Source organism: Canis lupus, chromosome 23 (assembly GCF_003254725.2).
Source record: "Canis lupus dingo isolate Sandy chromosome 23, ASM325472v2, whole genome shotgun sequence".
Taxonomy (NCBI): domain Eukaryota; kingdom Metazoa; phylum Chordata; class Mammalia; order Carnivora; family Canidae; genus Canis; species Canis lupus.
Genome location: NC_064265.1, coordinates 39,370,267 through 39,382,548, shown reverse-complemented (window position 1 = coordinate 39,382,548; position 12,282 = coordinate 39,370,267). Strand labels below are relative to the sequence as shown.

The 12,282-nt window shown below is 37.7% G+C and overlaps 1 protein-coding gene across 11 annotated transcripts in view; it reads left to right on the top strand.

Annotated features, from left to right (window-relative positions):
• Positions 1–12,282, top strand: part of SLC9A9 (solute carrier family 9 member A9) — a 654,466-nt gene that overhangs the window by 149,745 nt on the left and 492,439 nt on the right. The gene's annotated exons all lie outside the window — the stretch shown is intronic.

Sequence of the window (12,282 nt, the reverse complement as noted above, 5' to 3'; positions counted from 1 at the left end):
GAAGTTAAGAAAAAAAAATCCCATTTACAATTGCACCAAAAAGAATAAGTTATCTAGGAATAAACTTAACCAAGGAGGTGAAAGATCTGTACTCAGAAAACTATTGAATATTGATGAAAGAAATTAAAGATCACACGAACAAATGGAAAGACATCCTATGCTCATGGATTGGCCCAATTAATACTGTTACAAGTGTTCATAGTACCTAAAGCCATGTATAGATTCAATGCAATTCCTATAAAATACCAATAGCATTTTCACAGAACTAGAACAAATAATTCTAAAATCTGTATAGAACCTTGAAAGGGAGAACTAAGTTGGACCTTACATGCATCCCTCTATTTATTGCAGTATAATTTATAATAGCCAAGATATGGAAGCAACCTAAGTATTCATCTATGGAAGAATGGGTGAAGAAGATGTGGGCAAAATATAAGATATCATTTTAGTAATGATTATACTGCCAAAAATAGTGAAAGGTGACAGACCATCAACAATAGTTCAAAATAGTCCAGTTAATTTTTCCAAGTTGCTTTTTTATGCTTGTTTATATTTATAAAAATTCTTTCACTTTGACAGTGCATAGCAGAACTGACCTCCTATGGTTAGTAGGATTAAAAACTGCTGTGTCTCATCTTATTCTGAATTTTAGATAGATAGAGCTGTTTAAGATAGTGTATTCCTTTACATGATTTTTACACTGGCCCTGTAGACAAAATGCCTGAGTGTGAATACTGGCTCTGCTAGAGAATATGACTAAATTGCTTCTAGTATAATATTGTGGAGTAGTAGAATACAAGCAGCAAGCAGGAAGCTCTGAGGTCTAGCTTTGCCTTTACCCTGGCTTCTTGTGTGAATTTAACGAAAAATAAGAAATGGTGGCTTAAAAGGAAGAGAAGACAAATGGTAAACTTCAATGCCAGAGAATAGACTATACAACTTAGAAGAGATCATGTCATACAAGTAAATATACTTGTAACTCTCCAATTTTTTAAGGATTTTATTTATCTATTTATTTTATTATTTTTTTAAACTTTAAAAAAAAAAGATTTTATTTATTCATGAGAGACAAACAGAGAAAGACAGAGACATAGGCAGGGGGAGAAGCAGGCTCCCTGCAGGAAGCCTGATGCGGAACTTGATCCTGGGACTCCGGGATCATGCCCTGAGCCAAAGGCAGATGCTCAACTGCTGAGCCACCAAGACATCCCTATCTATTTATCTATTTATTTTAAAGAAAGGGAGAGCATGAGCGGGGGAGGGGCCAGAGGGAGAGGGAGAGAGAGATTCTCAAGCAGACTCCGTGCTGAGCCCTACGTGGGGATTGATCCCATGACCCCGAGATCATGACCTGATGCAAAACCAAGAATTGGACACTTAACCAACCACCCGTGCACCCCTGTAACTGTCCAGTTTAGTGACCATGGAACAGACTTTAATTAAAAATATGGAGGATCCCTGGGTGACTCAGCAGTTTAGCGCCTGCCTTTGGCCCAGGGCTGATCCTGGAGTCCTGGGATTGAGTCCCGTGTGGGGCTCCCTGCACGGAGCCTGCTTCTCCTTCTGCCTGTGTCTCTGCCTCTCTCTCTCTCTCTCTCTCACTCTCTCTCTCTCTCTCTCTGTGTCTCTCATGAATAAATAAATAAAATCTTTTAAAAAATTAAAAACAAATAAAATACAGAAACTTAAAAAAATATGGAGGCCAGCTATTGATACCTATTTAATCTCTCTCTCTCTTTAGAGAGACAATGCAGTATTATTCAGCCATAAAAAAAAGAGTGAGGTCTTGCCATTCATGGCAACATGAATGGACTTAGAGGGTATTATGCTAAATGAAATAAGTCCGAGAGAAAAAGACAATTACCACATTCCACTTTTATGTGGAACCTAAAACACAAAGCAAATGAACAAACAAACAGAAACAGATCCATAAATACGTGAGCAAACTGATGATTGCCAGAAGGGAGGTGGGTAAGAAGATGGGCAAAATGAGTGAAAGACAGTAGGAGATATGTTTCCAGTTATAAAATGAATGTCATGGGAATGAAAGATACAGCATAGGGAATATAGTCGATGAAACTGTAGTGGCGGTGTATGGGGACAGAAGGTAGCTACACTTGTGAGAGTAGCATAATGTGTAGAGTTGTCCAATCATTATGTTGAAGCTAATGTGACATTATATATATATTAATATTGAAGCTAATGACACACATATATATATATATGTGACATTATACTTCAATTAGAAAAAAAAGAATAGTACCTGACTCATAGTAAATGTCCAAAGTATATTACCTATTAGTTTTGTTAGCATTGTTATTAATAAAGCAATGGACTTGGAAGGTAGAGTTTGAGTCTAAGTCTTGCTACTTACAAGGTATGTGACTTTGGAGAAGTCACTTAACGCTCTGAACCTTGGTTTCACCTCCATTAAAAGGCAGTGTTCAGAATACTTATTTCAGAGGGTTGTTGTGAAGAAAAAAATGAGAGACTATATATGAAGGCATCTTTTCAAACTGTAACAGCCTCATGGAAATGTCAGTTGTTATTTTTTTATTAACTATTATTATGATTAATTGACAAGTGGTAACTGTACCATTCTAAAAGTGAGGAAGACGGTCTCTGAACTTCAGCCCCACCTAAGTTAAAATGACCGTGTATTCTCTCTTCCAAGGTAGTTTGTTATTTACAAAGGCTTTTCTTATTGCAATATCCATTTCTTTAAAAAAAATGTTTATTTTATTTGAGTGTGAATGCATGGAAGTGGGGAGGAGAAAGGGAAAAGAGAGAGAGAGAATCTCAAGCAGACTCCCTGCTGAGTGTAGACCTCTCCACACACACACACATGGGGCTCAATCCCATGACTCCAAGGTGACGTGACCTGAAATCGAGTCAGTCACTTAATGAGCTGAGCCACCCAGGTGTCACTGTGGTGTTCATTTCAATCTCACCATTATTCCATCAGGTGAAGAGATATTACCCCCACGCTTCAGAGTAGGCAACTGAGGTTCTGAAAGCTTATGTGACTTGGTCAAAATTGATCTGTGATAGAACTGGTTTTAGGACCAGGTTTTCTGACTCAGATTTCAATGTTCTTTTCAAAATTCCCTACACTGGGTTAAATATTTAGAATTATAAAAATGTTTTGTCCTCAATTCTTCACCTAATTTTACCTAGAGTTGCAAACATTTACCTACCTGTGTTAAAATACCAATATTTATATCTGTCATTTTTGCATGTATGATGTTCATAATGTATTTCTAATTTCTGGAATTTTACTTACTTCAAAAGTGAACATAGTTTTGTGGTATCATATTCTCATAATTTCTCAATGATAATTTAGGATTATTAAAATTTTCTCTTCTTTAAAAGTTCTCCTTTTGCCATTCCTCTGTAATTTAGTTCTTCTACAAACTGCAATGCAAAATGCTTACATTTCAGTGGTTCACCACCATTTTAAACCATTAACATTCATAATACTAGGTATTCTAATTGAGGGGAAGTATTTTTAGCCTTCCAGGAATTTTTGAAAAGAATGAAAATAATTCAATAAATTGGACATGACATGAGTTAACTTTTTTTTTAAAAGATTTTATTTATTTATTCATGAGAGACACACAGAGAGAGACAGAGGCATAGGCAGAGGGAGAAGCAGGCGCTTTGCAGGAAGCCCAACGTGGGACCCAATCCCAGGACCCTGGGATCATACCCTGAGCCGAAGGTAGATGCTCAACCACTGAGCCACCCAGGTGCCCCATGGGCTAACTATTTAAGGAGCACTGATTGCTCACTTGCCTGATTCTGTATCAGACCTTTTTTTTTTTTTTAATTTTTTTTATTTATGATAGGCACACAGTGAGAGAGAGAGAGAGAGAGAGAGAGGCAGAGACACAGGCAGAGGGAGAAGCAGGCTCCATGCACCGGGAACCCGATGTGGGATTCGATCCCGGGTCTCCAGGATTGCGCCCTGGGCCAAAGGCAGGCGCCAAACCGCTGTGCCACCCAGGGATCCCTGTATCAGACCTTTTAAGATATCTTATCATATTGCAAATTATAACACATCTGGGTCCTCAATTCTTAACTTTCCCTCACATATTATTTATAATGTTTTATTGTCCCTTAATCTTTATAAATGTTCCATTCTATTTTAAATGTTCATAATTCTAAATGATAACTTTACAAGATGTTCATTTGGGACGGACTGGAAAGGTGTTTTTTTTCCTTTAAATAAGAATTCAAATAATCCTACAACATTATGCAACCACTATAAATTAAATAAATTTCTATCCAGTCTTTTTACATATATATTTTTCCATGTGGCTTAAATCTGATGGTCTCTAAAACTTTGTAACTTGCTTTATTTATTATCACAACCTAACCCTTTCCTCAGGCTTTTAAAAATTCAGGATAATGGATGTAAATGTGCCTGAGTTTTGAGTTGTTTCTAACTTTTCACTAGTGTAAATAATACTTCAGCGAATACCTATGTCTATAAAGCTGCTCTTATTTTGAATTATTAAATAGGCTATTGGGTAATAGATATCAAATATTTATTAGAATGAATGTCTTATGGATCTAAGAAAAAGCACTGGACAGAAGAGTCAACTAATATCAGTGGAAAAAGGATGAACTACCAAATACTTATGCATATCTCTGGGAAAATTGGCTCTCCATATGGAAGAAAAAGAATTTGATTCCTATTTCACATCATACAACAAATAAACTTGAGATGAATTAAACAATTATAAACAGCCAATTTTTAAACTTGAGAATATATATTTATGACATTAGGACAGGGAAAGATTTTCTTTTTAATTTTTTTATTGCAGTTCAATTTGCCAACATACAGCATAACACCCAGTGCTCATCGCACCAAATGCCCCCCTCAGTGGCCATCACCCAGTCACCCCAACCCCCGCCCACCTCCCCTTCCACTACTCCTTGTTCATTTCCCAGAGTTAGGTGTCTCTCATGTTTTGTCACCCTGACTGATATTTTCACTCATTTTCTCTCCTTTCCATGTATTCCCTTGGAAAGATTTTTTTTAAGAAGTTACCAAAAGTGAAAATCACAGGTAAAAATGGAATAAACTTTACTACATTAAAATTAAAACAAAAAATTCTGTGTGAAAAAGTCCACAATGATAGAGTTAAAAGACAAAAGTGAAAAGTTTGAGGAGGTGACATAATAGAATATATCTGAAATATAAATAACCAAAACAGAATAGTTACAATATTGTATGATGAACTAATCAGCAAGAAAAAGTCATCCTGGATAAAAGATATGGCTCCAAAATTTACTAAAGAGATATCACAAAAGATCGGGAAACAAGGACAATGTGCTCATTTCATTAATAAAGGGAAATACAAAGAAAACAACAATAATGTGATAAGAGCTCATACTTCGCCAACTAGCAAAAATTAGAAATTTGTCAATACTAAGTGTTGGATAGAATGCAGGGAAAAACTTTTATACTCTCATGTAGGAATCTACATCGGTATAACCACTTTAAAATATTTGCCAGCACGTATTAAAGTTGAAGATTCATACACCTTATCATCCAGCCCACCTCTGGGTATTTTACACTTGTAGAGAATCTTTCACATTTATGCACTTAAGTACAAGAGTATCCATTGCATTATTTTTAGTAATAGCAAAAAATAAGAAACAAACTAATTATCCTAATTCCCTTGTTAGAGAAAGGAAAAAAAACAATGATGATATATTTATCCAATAGAATACTAAACAGTTTGAGTGAATGGACAAAATCCACATGTACTAATATATATAAATCTTTTAAAATACTGTTGAATGTAAGAAACAGAATGCAAAAGGATATTTATGGTTAAATTTCTGTAAATTTTTAAAATACACCAAATGCAATATAGTATTTATATGTATATTAAGCTTCTGTAAAAAATTTAAATATACTGATTATATATAATATTCTGTACTAAAAAGAATATCAATTATTGCTCACAAACACATATATGTGAAGTACAAGAGCATAGTCATGGAAAGAAAAAAACACTTTCTAACTTCAGTGTATTGGTTACTTCCAGGGAGGGGTGGAGGGAAGGACTTTAACTTTGAGGCATCATTTAAGACATTGAGGCAAAATTAAGAACATAAATACCATAAAAGAGAAACAGCTGTGGTTTAGGATTTTTTTTAAGCTCAGTGCTGCCTCTGAGTGGCCCACTGACCTTCCACATGTTCCTTGAACTTTCTTGGGGGACAGTAATAGGTCGGAACTTAAAACTAAACATTTTTTAGTAAAGGAACTCTTCATTCAAAGAAAATCTAATGCTTCTTCACAATGTATAAAAACAAAGCTGCTCAGGCAGAAACGGGAGGGCAGATCCAGGGCAGGTGCCAGATCACTTGTTCCCACTTCCCATCAGCCCACCCCTTCCACGCAGCCCAGACATGGGCAGAGATCAGTTTGCAGACCCCAAGGTTGGGTGACCTATAAGGCAGCTTCTCCCTCTGACAGCCTGTGTGTCGGTGATATTAAGGACTTCTTAAACATCAGCCTATATGAGGTATTTCTTTGACGGATGCTTGTCACATACAAGGGCTCTGGAGGAAACATCCGGAGGAATGGAAAAGGCTTTTTAATGTGGATAACCATTTCCTAATGGGGCTGTGCCACAGATTTGAATGTCCAGAGTAGGATTTCTCCCCATTAAAAAAAAACAACAACCATGAATTGGCTTTTGCTGCTCATATCACTTATCTCCCTAAACTTATGCCCTTACTATTCTATGTTTTGATCCTCTCCTGCCTCCTTATCTTGTGGCTTTTGTCTCTTTGTTTCCTCCCTATTTCTCCATCTCCTCTACAAGCCATTTATCAGGTTCCCAAAGGACCCTGCCACCAAACCTCCCAAATGAGGGACCAAGACCACACTGCTTCCACTTTCTCATCACTCACTTTTTCCTCAACTCTCTGTACCCACTTCCTTGGTTGAAAATCAATTGAAAGCAACCACTTCCTAATTATGAAACTTAAAGGATTTCTTCTTAGCTCTCAAACTCCTTATTGTAACCATGGACATTAGAATGGGGGAGGTGGAGTCAGCTGCTCCTCTACTGTTCCCTCAGTCAGCCAGGTATAAAACACAGGTTCATTTTGGGGTCTTTCATTCTTGCCTCTGTCTCTACTTACTGAGTTTCAGATAAATAATTAATAATTGAGAAATGTCCCAGATGTGGTACTAAAGAATTATTCTAGAAAATAATTATTTATCTGAAGTTCCAATTTAACTGGGCATCCTGTATTTTTATTGGCTAAATCTGGAAGCCCTATGTTAGGGAGTAGCACCTCCTTCTTACGCTACACTTCTTCCTGGCTTTATGTGGCCCTGAGCTTCATTCTCTCCCATTCTCTGAATATTTCTTCATTGTCTTTGTCTCCCTCCCTGGTAGTGCCTTTCTTTCCAATTCCAGGATTTGGTCCTTGGTCCTCTTCTCTTTTCTATGGTGCTCACTCTTTCAGAGATCCCATCTACACTTGTCAAATCATTTCCTCTATGCTGATGATTCTGGATCCTTTCTCCGTGGCCTTAACCTTTCTTCAGCCACAAATTTTCGAGTGTCTCACAGTCACCTTGGACTCCATAAGCAGAGGTGTCAATTTAGCCCTCAGCTTCTCTGACCTCTCTTAATCTCGGCCACATCAGCTGCTCCTCCCCAATCACGTTCTCTCAGTAATTGATCCAGGTGGCAAAACCATGGCTTCCTTTGCTGCTCTATTTTACCTGCAAGCCCTGCTCATTCTCCTTTCCACATGTGTGGCTTATTGTAAGTAAACACTTGTTGAATGTATGGTTATCTCTTGGGTTTGCTTCTTCCTTTCCATTCTGTCACAGCCACCTGAATTCACATGGTCATTACCTTGACTCATTTTGGTAACTGGAGCTTGACAATGGTTTCACTTTATTCAGGCCAATCTTGAGGCCCCTCCAAATTAATCTGCCCAAGACATCTTCTTAAAAAAAAAACACATTTTATTTTTTGATTGGGTAATACATTCACATAGCTCAGTGTTCAAAAGATACAAAATGGTAAGTGAGAATCTTGGAGAGGTCATTCAAGATCCTCTCGTTTCTCTACTAGTTGTATCTCTTTCGTAGCTAATTGAGACATAGGTACAAAAGTGAGAGAGACGAAGATCAAAAATTAGTTGAAACAGTGAGGACTGGTTTTGAACTGGCTTGCTCATATTTCTCTAGAACTAGAAAGACTTACATACCTAGCTACAGACTCATCTGGAGTGTATGGGCCTTCCTGCTGAGCTTTGCTCTTACAAAACTTAGGGCTAGGGGGAGCCAGGCTGAGTGGCTACTCTCAGCAAGCAGGCTGATTCCAATGTGGAAAGAGGATAGCACTGAGCTGCACACACTCAATTCCTTTTTTCCAACTCAGTGACCACAGTAGTCACTCTGTTTCCTGGTTTCCTGGGGATGAGTGAATGAAAGGTGGGACCAGGGCCAGGAGTGTTAAATCCTGCACAGCACTCCTCAGCTGGTGCATGATGGGTTATATGTGTGCCACAACATATCAATCCCCTCATCCTTGGGCTGAGGATGGTCAGAGCCCCAAGTCTGATCCTTTCAGTCCTGAGTAGTCTCATCAGAACCCTAATTTTCTCCCCACTGACCCAATATAATCATTTTCTGTGTCATGATGGGGAAATGCTGGATGCACTGCTCTAAGCAGTGGTCATCTCTTTATTTATAGATACAAAGCCAGGACACAGATAATCACCTGCTCACTAAGCATACAGAAAATCCTTCTTCCAATTTCCACCTTTCTTTTCTGCCACCAGTTTCTCTTTCCTAGCCTCACAGGAGGCAACCAATGGTTTATGTGTGTGTGTGTGTGTGTGTGTGTGTGTGTGTATGTGTGTGTGTGTAAATATTCTACATCCCCTTTCCTTGCACCAATCTTGGAATTAGCAAAATGCCTTAACAAACTACCCCTCAAATCTCAATGATTTAACATGATAATGGTTTATTTCTTGCTCATGTCCCAATCCATTGTGGACTTTGGGCCAGTGAGGGGAGTACTACAGTCTTCAGTAGCTGTTAATCATCCCAACTGACTTTAACCTACTGGCTCTGAAGTCCCTGGGGATTTGAGCCCTCTGCCAGATGCTCTATATGAGCTCACAAAGAAAGGAATAGAGCATGAAAGATTTAGGGGATTTTTAGGGATCAGGCTTGGAAATAATTCATATTACTTTGGTCCACATTTAATTGGATAGATAGATCTCTGTCTTTGACCCCATATGACTACAAGGATATTAAGTCTAGGTGTCTGACAAGGACAAAAATGAAGTGAGGTATGGTGAGCATATAGCAATCTTTGTTATATGCACCAGACATGCTGATCTTATTATACCTTGCTCTTTTGACTTGACAACAAATTATAGAGAGCAACCATTTCAATGCATAGTTTCCTCAGCCTTTCTAAAAGTTGTATTGTATTCACTTTTATGAATTATGCCATAATTTAACCAGTTCATCCCCAAGATCTTCTTTAATCATCTCCAAGATTTTTTTTCATGCTTTTATCTGCAGCGAATGCTCTTGTTCTTATGCTACTCCATACATATACAAGCATATCTGCAGGATAAATTCTCAGATGGAATATTGTTGAATTGAATGGTATAGACATTTAACATTTGGATATCTATTGCCATATTACACCATTAAGAGGTTATACAAATTTATACTCCCACTGGCCATTTTATTGTTTAATTCTACCTCTATAAAATAGTTTTACTTTTCTCCATGTTTGAATGAATGTAGTTTAAATCTATCTCCACAGGATCAGAGAGAGCTCATAGTCTAGGTAATATCCATCTGCATTAAACTCCTCTCCTATCTCTCAGGAGCCCTACACTGTCTATTTCTATTTCCCAAGTGTGTCTGGCACCTCCTCTCAAAAGCATAACTTAGGGCAGAGGAAAGGAAATGCATACTCTTGAGCTGTCTCTAGGTATGTCTCAAAGCTGCCTGCCCTGAGCTAGCCAAGTTTTCTTTGAAGTCTCCTATTTATAGTAAAAGCACATACAGACTTTTTGAGATTTTTTTTTACTATGCATTTATTTTAATATTTAAAATGTTTCAAATCACTTGCTATAGAGTATAACTGAAACTCCAGGAAGCTACCAGTTTCCTCTGTGGCTTGGTGAATTGGCCTACTGCCCCCAGGACAGACAAGGGATCCTGTTCTGTATGGTGGTGCCCCATGGATAGGCTTCTATCTATCCTTCAAAACCCAGTTCATATGCTGCTTAAACATCAAACCTCCCAGGGTTGGCAAGCCCAGAATGGTGTTTCTGCCTTAAAGAACTCTGAATTACAGCCTAGCCCCATGCCTTTTACTGTGCTTGCATATCGTCTTTCCTTTCTCGGACTATAGCCTTAATGGATTTAGTAAATCTATCCTATATCTTTAAGTACTTTGTAGCTGAGAAAAGACTTGTTATATTTTTAATGAAAAAAAGATGATTGAACACATTATTGTGTTAACTACTTCTACTTTTCCAACAGACTCAGGAATTACCAAAATAATAAAACCCACTTCTGAGTCCCAACTCCTCTTAAACACTCCTAGATCTTATTCTAAATAGTTAGGTTAGCCTCCTGGTTCCTCAGAAACTACACATTTAGTTTGCCTATGAAAATACACTCAATTCTCAGTGATCTGCCTGTCACATTGATTAGCCCTGAGCCATTCATTTCTTCTCCTGTCTCTGGAAAATGGGCATAAATGCATTTGCCAGCTACCACTCGGGAGATGTGAAAATAAAAAATTCAGTCCTTCAGTTGCACTAGCCTGCAATTCAATTACTAGCTCATGTGGCTAGTGGCTACCATATTGGATAGTACAATTAGAGTATATTTCCACCATTACAGGAAGTTTTATTGGACAGGGATGGTGTTTACACTCTGTATCTTAATGGACTGATGTCTTAGCTGAAATAATTTTAGCTTTTTGCTTTCACTTGTTTTAGATTTTTCTCCCTCATACTATATTGAGAAATTTTAATTGTTTGGGCCTTAAAAACAGTCTCACCTCCAAGGCCATGATTTGAACACAAAATCTGAGGAAAATGACATGTGGAATCGCCATCTGGAGATTGGTACAGCAGCAGATCCAGCCATTTCTGAGAAATTGTCTGGGTTTGGAGTTACTCCCAGAACTCTGATTTAGCAGTTCCTAAGCTTATAGCAAGTCTGAAAGGAACACAAATCTGTTTTGTATATACAAATAAATCCTCGTATGCTGCATGCCATTCTCAGCCTGCCAGTTTCATCTGGCTGCTCCAGAAAATATAATTCAATAGCACATTAGTTAACCTGCATGCAGGGAATGGGGCATTCTGATTATTGAAATGTTCTGGTTGAGTGATTAACCTGATTTTTGCAGAAAAACTGCTGAGGCAAGGGATTTTCTGTCCAAAATGTTGGTGCCACTGTGTTTTTTTTTTTCTTCCAGATGATCACAGCTGCATTGCTTCATTCCTGCAGCACTCAGAAATATATCTCTTTGCTAAAAACTTTCAAATATGCAATTGATATACTTTCAAAGAGACCTCATAAAAATAGATCAATAATAGTATATCAGGTAATCTTAGAAAAAAGAGCAAACTTAGAAGGAAACATAAATATCTTGGCCCAAATTTTACACAGCCATAGCCTTCAAGAATTCCTAACAACAAGGCAATTTCTTCAAATAGCATAACTTGCAAAATATTTTATTTTCTTTAGTAATAAGTACTTAAAAGTGCTTACTAAATATTAGGCAATGCAGCAAGGGCTTTACAAATATTAATTGGTTTAATTTTTATAACCACCTTAGAAATAGATATCACATTATTATATTCATTCCAAAGATGAAGAAACTAAGGCACAGAGAGCTATGGATGGGCCATAGTTGATCCACCTGAATGCTCATTGATACAAGCCGTGTAGCATCAATGGATGACTAAGGTTCTGAGAAGGGACCTGGCTGAGTTAGGTGACTCCTACTTCCTGCACCTACCCCTTCTCAAATATTACATGAGTAGAGTTGAGGGGCTGTTACGGAAACAGAGAAGGAAGATACAAAGTGCTGAAAGAGCACAGAAGTGACTGGGAAATCAAAGTGGATTTCAGAAAAGAGTAGCTTCTGAAATCCAGCTTTAGAGATGAGTTAGAATTAAGGCAAAAAAGGGAGAGAAAATTAGATACTATAGTTGTGAAACCCATACATCTGAAAGATTTTA